We start from the raw sequence: 10,577 nt of genomic DNA on the forward strand, positions 1-10,577 counted from the left end.
TTGATATTGCTACTTAATTCAAATTTCAAATAATTTATTTTCTAATATTTTGACATTACCTAGTTTATGAATTGTTTTCTTTTCAATGTTTTAAGTTTCGAAAATCTAATTTCATATAATCTATTTGTGTAAATGTGTATTAGTGATAAATGATAATGTACTAATAAATAATAATAATGAATAACAATTAAAATAAACCAGAAGCACCCTTCTCAAATTTAAATAAAAACAATACTGGTACAATACCCACAATATAATACGTAAACAAATATAACAATGTAACTGTACTATTGATTAAGACGTACACTTTTAATCGACATCTAAAATGTATCGAATTTCGTACACACGTTGCACTATACCTAATATAAAATAAAATTAAGTTTTTAATGCCATATAATATGAAATTTCGTACTGGTACCTACTGTACTGAGGCCCGTTTCACAGCCGCGCTTTAAGTACGCGTGCGTATCACGACGGCTTCACACGACGCGTGGCCCGTGACTGTACCGAGAAACTGCGCCGTGGGAACTCATCTGACGAGTCGCGCCCGGCGCTGTACCGAGCCACACCGTTCCCACGAGCCGATCCACGAGTCGCATTGTCGCGTGTGCGTTCAACCCATTGTCGTCGGTCTGTACGGACTAAAATGATGTAAATTGAAAAACGCGCAAATGACGCACGCGTAGGTGCCGTAAATCGTAGTTCACAAAATATTAGTGGACTGGAGCCTAGCGTGTTTTAAGGGGTAATACTTAGGCAACTCATATCACATGTACATTTTCACTATGTTAAGTAGTGTAGTACTGTAGTAGTAGTAATTAAACATTAGTGTGTGTAGCACGTGCACAATGAAATGCAATATTTTTGTTTGCGTAACAATAATAAAAACTAAGCGGTAGTAAATAAAAAACATACTTCCTGAAGTACGACTGCAATTTCGAAAAAATCGTGTAATTCATAAGTTTCTAGTCTAAGTAGGCTATTTAGGAATCATTTTTGTTTCTAAAATCAGATGTGCCCGAAATACATATAAATGTAATGCAATTATATCACAGATTTAAAAAATATTATCTTAATTTTAAGATTCTTTAAAATTGAGAATTTAAAATAGACTTACTAAATATTTTGTCAAAGAATTCATTCATATATTATTAAAAATTTTAATCAGATATTGTTACAGAACACCAGTATGTATATTGTGTTGCATCTGTCAAATTTGGATTCAATAGGATCAATTTTAATTTTGTGTCGTTAGTGTTACCTATTAAAGTAACTATCAATTCACCTATAATTCAATTTAAAGATAAGAATATTATCCAGCACTAGATTCTAGTGCATCATGTGGGTTTTTATTGATATTTTAATTTTAAAGTAAGACTATAATGGCCTAATGACCATTTATATGGGTTATAACCCAGGTACCTACTATTAAAATATCAACCAGATCCTTCCACAAAACTGGCAAGTCAGTCACTTTTTTCAACTAGTTCAAGTTAATTTACTTTACTATAAAAAGTAACAAGTTAGAATATAAATTAGTTTCTGAAATTTACCAAATTTCTAACTTAGTTAATTAAAAGTTGGTTTGGTGAAAATAATAATTTAAGTTAGAGTAGAAGTTGGAAGTTAGCTTAAAATTTAATTTTAAAACCGTTTTTCAAATGTAATGTATTACATAATTTAATTATTAAGTAGGTATAGGTAGGTAGGTAACTAACTTGAATTATTGGTGAGGAATAAAAAATTTAATTGAACAACTTTCAACTGATAATTTGATCAAATGTTCCAAAATAGGCAGGTAATAATCTTAATTTCTTGGAATATCAGTCATAAGAATATAGAAAGCTTAACAAAATAAAAATTTTAAATTCAATAATTGAATTTTCAATTATTGGAAAAAAAAACTACAAAAAAAACTAGTTACTTCCTTATTATTTTTAACGAGGAACATAGTACATTAGATTATTTTACACATTAAATTCAACTGGTTAAGTTACAAAGTTAATATGAATTATAACCAGCCCTTGAGATGTACTACACTACATTTTAAATTTAAGTTTGATAATAGATCAATGCACTCTAACACTAAATCTAACAATAAAAACGCGGTTCCGGTAAAAGAGAATCGACGATGTTGTATGTTGTATGGCCTTTACAATCATAGTTTAAACCTCAGTTATGCCTAACCCACTGATTTTACCGGCCGAATTCAGTGGTTTAACCTGAGTTTAACGATTGTAAAACAGGCCCTAAGACAGACATTGCATCATGCTGGTGTCGAGTGTGGTCCTATCTTTATGCATTTTCAAAAATAATTACTGATTTTAATTAATACTAATAATGACTACGGATTAAAATACAGTTCTTAATTGTTATTGATAAATTATTTTCAATTAAAATGGAAAAGTTTATAAGCTTTTTGCCAATAAAATGAAAAATAGATATTTTAACCAAATGTATTTTTATATAATAAATATATAAATTATTAACATCTCACTCATCAATTTTACTTTACAATACCTATTAGAAACTTAATATTGTTAGCTTATTAGCTCTATTTTTTTTCTTCAGAATAAGTAAATTTGAAATATAATTCTGACACACACATTGGCTGTAAGCAATATATAGTGAATATGTCCTTAAAAGGTTAGTACTAATGTTTTTTATTATCATTTGTTTTTTTCAGAATATAAATTCAGAATACAAAATGTAATAGTATATAATTAATAGTAATAATTATTGGTTAATTAATATATATATATATATAAATTATAATTAATATAATCAAGTTTTTAAATTTTTAGTTATTAATAACATAAACAGTATTTAATACATTGCAACTTAGTGCAAGTTTATAAATGCAATAAACAAATACCAAATACGAGTATTATGTATAATTAAATGTATAATTTTACTCTAAGTATTTTTTTTTAATCTATAGTCTGTTTAAAATGAGATCGATACACGGCAGCGACCAGTTTTCGTTGGGCGGAGGTCAGACATATGGTCATTGATCAGATGCCGTCCCCACTAAGGCGCTACCACGGAACAAAGCCACGCTCATGCACACTATTTGGCTGCCGGTACCGATCTCATTCTGAACAGACTATAGTTACCTCTATAATTTATTACTTTTTTATGAACTGATATTTAAGTATTGTTTAAAAATGACGGCATTTTATATGGATAACAGAAAAAGTATACTTATTTGGTGTTCTATGGTTTTAATTTTAATTCCAGGTATTTAGTAAAGTTTATTTTTAATATTTTATCATAAGATTTACTAAAATATAGGTAACATACAATGCTCATATGTGAATATTGTATGTTTTGTGTAGCTTTTAGAAATCATTATAAAAATAACTCAAATATAATAATGCGTTGACTTAGTTACAAGTTGGTAAATTAAAACTATATTGCTTACAACATACAAAATATCAATTTTAATAGCAACCTATTCATCATGACAGTTTTATAATATTATAAAAAATAGTATCAAAATAAATATTGGAATATTAATGATAAAATAATTCAAATTTATCTATTACTTAATGTAATAACATATTGACAAAATATTGAGTGGGAGATTCATTACACATTTTAATAAAAATAATATTATAATAATATAATAAATTATTGGCATAGGTTTATAACTATTATAAAGAAATAATATAAACAAAAGCAATCATTAATGAAAAAGTAGCAATGGAATAAATTAATAAATTATATAATTCATAACTTTTTAGACAAAAATATTTGTGTTACTTTGGAAAAAGTATTTTCAGGAATACATAGGATTAATGTTTATTACCTAAAAGTATATTTAGGCCAAAATTAATCTGGCTTTGATAGCTGTTTTTTCAATAGATATCAGGAAGTATCTTTTGTAACCAATTTCTAAATTACAGCGATCAATAACTTTGTTAAATGTTGGAGCACTTCTTCTAGTCAAATGTGAACAAAAACACCAAATATTTTTGGAATATAAATAGATTTTCCTCCATTAAAAACCTGAAATAAAATGTTAAAGTTGAGTTTTGTATAATAATAAGTGTCATAATTATTATTATAAGCTATGGTCAATAATTTAAAATAAATTGTAAGATAGATAAGAGGACTCTAGTTTCAAAATGTAAATTCTCCATGTAGATTAAGATAAATACAAATACAAAATAATAAATTTATGTATAATTTAGTTTAAGATAATAAAATTTACGAAAATTATTTTAAAGTTAAATGCAACTATAAAATGAATGTATATTTTTTTGTCACATAATTTATTAATATACAAGTTATTTTTTAACTGTAGGACATAATAATGAATAATTACACCAGGCACAATTTTTTCAATTAAAGATGAGATTGTTTGGATTATTAACACTATTTTGATTCTTAGAAAAAATTAATGAAATAAAAATAAAAATAATATAAATTATACTCTGTTTAGGTTACGAGTGCCCAGTCGCTCGGACAAAAACTGGTACGGTTCGCGCATGCACGGGGAGCGCTTTGATGTGCCATGTGTATAAACCAGGGATGGAAAACGTTTTTAATTTTTTCGTTTCTGTTTTTGTTTAACGTTTTTAAACGTTTTTGATCATTACGTTTTTGATTAATGTTTTTAAAAACATTATTTTCCTATTGTTTCCAAATAACGTTTTTGATAATATATTTTTTTTTTATATTATATTCATTATTCTTATAACTTTTAACTTTTAAGTTATAATAGTAACGCACAATATACAAAATATGCACTTAAAAGTTGAAAATTAAAATTAATTATTATATATATATATAAAAAAAAACAATATATATTACATATTTTGTATAATATATTGTATTGTATATATTGTATAATATATATTATATACAGAATATATTATATTCTTATAACTTGTAACTTTTAACTTTTAAGATATAATAGTAACGCGCAATACAGAAATGCACTTAAAAGTTAAAAATTAAAATTAATTATTCTTAATATTTAATTTTTAAACCAAAATTATAATTTATATAAAGATTAGAAAATTCAAAATTTCTGATTTCAAATTAAAATTTTTTAAAGTTAAAGATTAAAAAGTAAAGACAAGTGAATTTTTTTTCGTGTTATAATTGAATAATGTATAATACGATAATTTATTTTCGTTTTCGTTTTTGATTTCGTTATTATATTTTTTTCGATTTTGGGATTTTTTGTTATCATTTTTCAGTTGTTTATTGTTTTTGCTTTATTAATTGTTTTCGTTTTTTGTTTTTTTTTGTTTTCGTTTTATTAATTGTTTTCGGTTTTTGTGTTTTTCCGTTTAATAACGTTTTTTATAAATGTTTTCCATCCCTGATATAAACACGGTGGCGTGTGTGCCAATCCGACAGTCGACGGCAGCGGTCGTACAATACCGACCAATCACAGGGCGTCTGATGTCACCTGGGGGGTCTGACAGCTGTCAGCGGCTCAGTATACATTCGCGATTTTGGGCACTCTTAACCTGAACAGAGTATAGTACACATGACCTGTGGGTATATAAATTACTTAAAGAAAGTTAAGTACAAACATTTGGTTACTAAATTTATATAATAGTCATTATTCAGCTTTAATACAAAATTGAGAATATAGATCCTAAACATGAATTTAAAAATTACCATTTTTAATATTTAGTTTTACACTTCTGTAAATTTTTAGCATTTTTAAATAGTGCTATTAAGGATTATACGCTGTATGTCTGTACCATTGTATTATAAAAAGTAATCTTTAAATTATATAAAATATTTTATTACTAACGATTAATGAATAAGTTTTGATTTAAGTACTCTCAGTTAATCTAAATAAAAAACATTGTATATTGGCCGCCAATTACAGCATGTTTAATTTAAAAATATTTCAATTTTTATAAAAGTAATAATAGTCAGAAAATGTTTAGTTTAAATTATTATTTATATTGTTGTCTTGTTAAAAATATTAATACCAATCATTAAAATGTTTATGCAAAATGTTTGTCCTTAGATAATAATTTTATGACTATCCACAGTTTCAACAATATAATATATTACAACAAAATGAGATTCATTATTTTCACTTTTTTTAAATAATACTTAAGAAGACGTCATATTTCAATTTTAAAGCCAGTTATGAGTATTTTAAAATAGTAAATTGTTTGTACATTTTAATATGCTTACTTGATAATTTGATTTAAAATTGAAATATAAAATAAAACTTAGTTATCGTCTTGATAATAATCTTAATTCTAAATTAGATAATTAATTTACTCTAAAATTAAATACAACATAAGTTAAATGAATTATTCAAATCATACAATTTGGTATGTTATACATTTGTAAGATGGGGATAATGCATGCAGGAATGGCGACCTCTTAATAATTATTTATTAGATAAATAGTACATCAACAAACTTTATTTTTTTTTAACATTGTTACAGCTTCATTATCTTTTCTTCTTGAGGATTTAGAGCTTCATATAGATTGTCCAGAATTTCTAAAATTTCAGAAGTTTTAGTCGTAGCAGTAGACAAAAGGGTGTATAACTGGTGATGTTCACTGCAGTTTTTGCACAGTACCGGTGAAGTGGTGTCTCTCTTCTCATATGATGGCCGTAGGACATCTAAAAACTGTCAAATGGGTTTATTTAAAAAAAAATGAATACATATATTTCAATATTTGAAAAAACCCTAAATTTTATAAATGAGTATGTAGATAATAGATATATATTTAAATATTGAAACTGAATATACATTATAGTAATATATTACTAAATAATCTATAATTTGTCAGGTGTACAGTTCTACACATAGTAAAATAGCAAAGAAAATCACAATCTCAACTTTTTAATCACAGACAGGATCTATTGATTTATTTATTCAAAATTAATTTTAGTAAAATACTTATTATGTATATCAGAGGTTCCCAAACTTTTTATTGTACGACCCATTTTGAGCATTTTTTAAAATTTGGCGACCCACAATACATTGAATGACCTTTTTTTTTTAGGTATTTAGGTACCTGATAACACTAATTTGTTTCAGATAAATCGCTATCTTTTCAATGGGTATAACTATTAATCTGTTTGATACGGTGCTGTAAACTCGTAATAGTCAATCTCGCAGATAACGATTAACGAAAAACTGAATTTGAACTTTGAACATCAACGAAAAATATGTATTATTTCAAAATATAGCGCGACCCACAGTTTGGGAACCTCTGATGTATATTAAAATAGAATAAGTAATTTTATTTGATTTTATAACTACTGGTGTATATATGATAATATAATTTACAATACTAAAATTTAACACATAATAATATAATATAATATGTATACACTAAACAGTGCATTCGAAATAAGAGGTACACCACTAAGATCAAAATGGAATTTCAGGAGAGTAAAGAGAGAAGACAGTACCAACACATTTGGGTAATGCATACAACTACGACTTACTTTTTTTTAAATGGCAGCCAATTTTTTTCTATAGATTTGATTAGAGAATTTTTTTTTAATCAATTTTTTTATAACGTTTTATCTTAAATGCAAAATTGAAAATGTTAGAGTAAGTGGAAATTTACATATTATCTTCTCGTAAGAGCATCCTATACATATTTTTAAATAATAATTTTAATTTTTAAAATGTTTACAACTGTTATTGTTCTTAAGACTATCTCATTTAATTAGGTAATATAATACAATGTGTAATAAAAAGAACTAACTTAAGCAATAACTTTTGTCATAATCAATATTTTAAAATTGTTTTTCTTTTATATCATTTATAAACACTTGTGCTAAATTTATAGTATACATTTTTTCATTTTTATTTTTTTAAGCTGAAAACAACCATTACATTTCAAAATAACCAATTTGTAAATCTGATTATAAAAACAATTTTACGGTAAAAACATTTATCTAAGTCAAGTAGTTAATTTTTTAAAAAATTTTTATAATATTATTTTTGGGAATTTTCTGACAGAGTATATTTCTTAAATTATTTACTATACATATAATTTTTACAATTTTTGTTATACGTTTAACTAGCATAATTTTTTTGTCAGATCTTTCAAATATATTATACTGGTAAAAAATAAAACAAATAATAATATGTAACATATTGGTAAGTTATATATTTCTAAAACTAGAATCAATCTTAACAATTTTGAATTTATGAGCAGTTAAGCTAAAGGTTAATTTAGGGAATTTTCTGACATGAGTATATTTCTTAAATTATTTACTATCCATATAATTTTTACAATTTTTGTTATACGTTTAACTAGCATAATTTTTTTTGTCAGATCTTTCAAATATATTATACTGGCAAAAAATAAAACAAATAATAATATGTAACATATTGGTAAGTTATATATTTCTAAAACTAGAATCAATCTTAACAATTTTGAATTTATGAGCAGTTAAACTAAAGGTTATCGTTAACACACAACATTTTAATAAAATAATCATATATATAATATATATATATAATAGATATATATAATATCTTATTACCCTTATTATCGTTCAAAAAACTTCAATACCTATACAATTGATTCCATATGGCCGTAAGTTGAACAGCAGCATTGTCCTTTAATCAAATGCATATCTTATGGTGGATACTGTTAGTGACAAGTATCTGTAAACAGGGAAACCTCTATTACATGAGTAATTCACGACCTTTTCACAGCTATTAAAAATAGCTATTAAATATTAACTTTTATTAATTCTTTTATAATGAAATTTTTTATTGCTAATTTTTCATTGATTATAAAATATCAAACATAATTGTTTACTCACCTTTTTATCCAAAATAATTATAATTAAATTTGGTGACACGTTTGAAGAGGTTTGCATACAGATTCTGTGTCGTAATAAATTTTTCACTTGAACTGCTTATCCAAAATCATTTATTTGTCGATCGTTTAATACAATTATAAATTATACCAACTGTATTCACACCATAGCCTTCATACCCAACACTGTTTGTTCGTCTATAAATCATAAATAATAAGAGTTAATAAAATAATATTTATTTGTAAGATATTAATAATAGTATAATATTATTACAACAATCCAAACAATAAAAATAGTATTTCAATGTCAATTTAGTGAAATAGTTTAAGATATTCTTTTTCCAAATTTTTTCAATTTTGTTAATTTAAAAAATATTTAAGCCCTTAAATATGTTATATGCATACTTTTGCAATGAATCACTTTTAAAACATACCTTAAATGCTATCCGTTCATGGGTACCTATAGGAGTACATACACAATTAATTCTAAATAAATGAACAATTAAAAATAATACCAGAGACCTTAAGAATATTTAAATACTTTATTTTTGAAATGGACGAATAACAAGAAAACAAATTAATAATTAGGTAAATTTCCAATTTAAAGTTTTTCGGTAGATTAGAATGACGAATTTATTGACATGAAATGTAAATAGGTATGATTAAATATTTAGATACATAATAACACGCAAAATAATTTATGTGTAATGATTAGGTATAGAGTAATAAATAAGAAAATATAATAATAATCTTAAGATGACAGACAAAGCGTATTATGCCTATATCTAATTGGAATCTATTCTTGACTAATTATTGTAGTATTTTCCATTTGGTACTGGCATAATGGCACATGAGAACAACAATGGACGAGTACCAATTGGATCTGACGAGAAAATATTGAGTGTATGTAACAATGTTAAGAAAAATGTTTAATAGCAAACATCAGAATGATATAGGAATAAAACAAGTAATGACTAAGAAATTAGTAAGTATGTGTGATACACTACATAAACAACTTTTAATAAATTGAAATCTTAAAAATATACTGTTTAATTATTAATTATTTTAGCAACTATTGTGACTATTTGACCAACTATTGTTAAAACAAATGCCAATTACTGAATTTCTAATATAATTATCTACCTATATTAGCTATAATATAATATAATTGTATTGTACCTATAATTGTAAACTATTTTTACAAATGGTCTCAAGAACTAGGCTTAACTTTGAATCTTGATAAATGTCATATTATGTCATTCACTAGGAAACATGCTGTAATTAATTGGTCTTACAGTCTTAATAATTTGGAAATCTCCCGTGTTGAAATGATAGTTGACTTAAGTTCAACAGTTCTCTTGATCCGGGACCGCATATCACTATGATATGCTGTAAAGCTTACAAAATGCTTGGGTTCCTAAAGAGATTGGCTCACGACTTTAAGCTAGGACAATCTTTAAAAATTCTTTTCTGTTCACTTGTCCGTCCTATATTAGAGTATGGTGCTGTTCTTTGGAATCCACATACCGCAGGCAACTCTCGACAACTTGAAATGGTGCAAAGAAAATTCCTTAGTTTCGCTGGGTTTATTTTACATATACACCATCAGCCTCACGATTACGCTCCTATTTCCGAATTCCTCAATATTTTTCCCCTTTCTAATCGGAGAATCACTCTAGGGTTTAAGTTTCTGAATGGATTGTTGTCAGTAACATAGATTCGCCTTACCTTTAAAGCCTTATTAATTTTAGAGTACCTCAGCGTTTTTCTCGAAATAATGCTCCTTTTACATT

The 10,577-nt window shown here is 25.6% G+C and overlaps 1 long non-coding RNA gene across 2 annotated transcripts in view; it reads right to left on the bottom strand.

Moving 5' to 3' along the window:
- Positions 1–3,735: 3,735 nt before the first annotated feature.
- Positions 3,736–10,577, bottom strand: part of LOC100574544 — a 7,876-nt gene continuing 1,034 nt past the window's right edge. The window contains exons 2-5 of one of the 2 annotated variants that reach the window (XR_003838747.1): positions 8,789–8,982; positions 8,504–8,627; positions 6,409–6,623; positions 3,736–4,011 (exon numbers count right to left, since the gene is read on the bottom strand). This is a non-coding gene — a long non-coding RNA (uncharacterized LOC100574544). The remainder of the gene's footprint in view (positions 4,012–6,408; positions 6,624–8,503; positions 8,628–8,788; positions 8,983–10,577) is intronic. The other variant, XR_003838748.1, reaches the window with a different exon arrangement.

This window comes from Acyrthosiphon pisum, chromosome X (genome assembly GCF_005508785.2).
Source record: "Acyrthosiphon pisum isolate AL4f chromosome X, pea_aphid_22Mar2018_4r6ur, whole genome shotgun sequence".
Taxonomy (NCBI): domain Eukaryota; kingdom Metazoa; phylum Arthropoda; class Insecta; order Hemiptera; family Aphididae; genus Acyrthosiphon; species Acyrthosiphon pisum.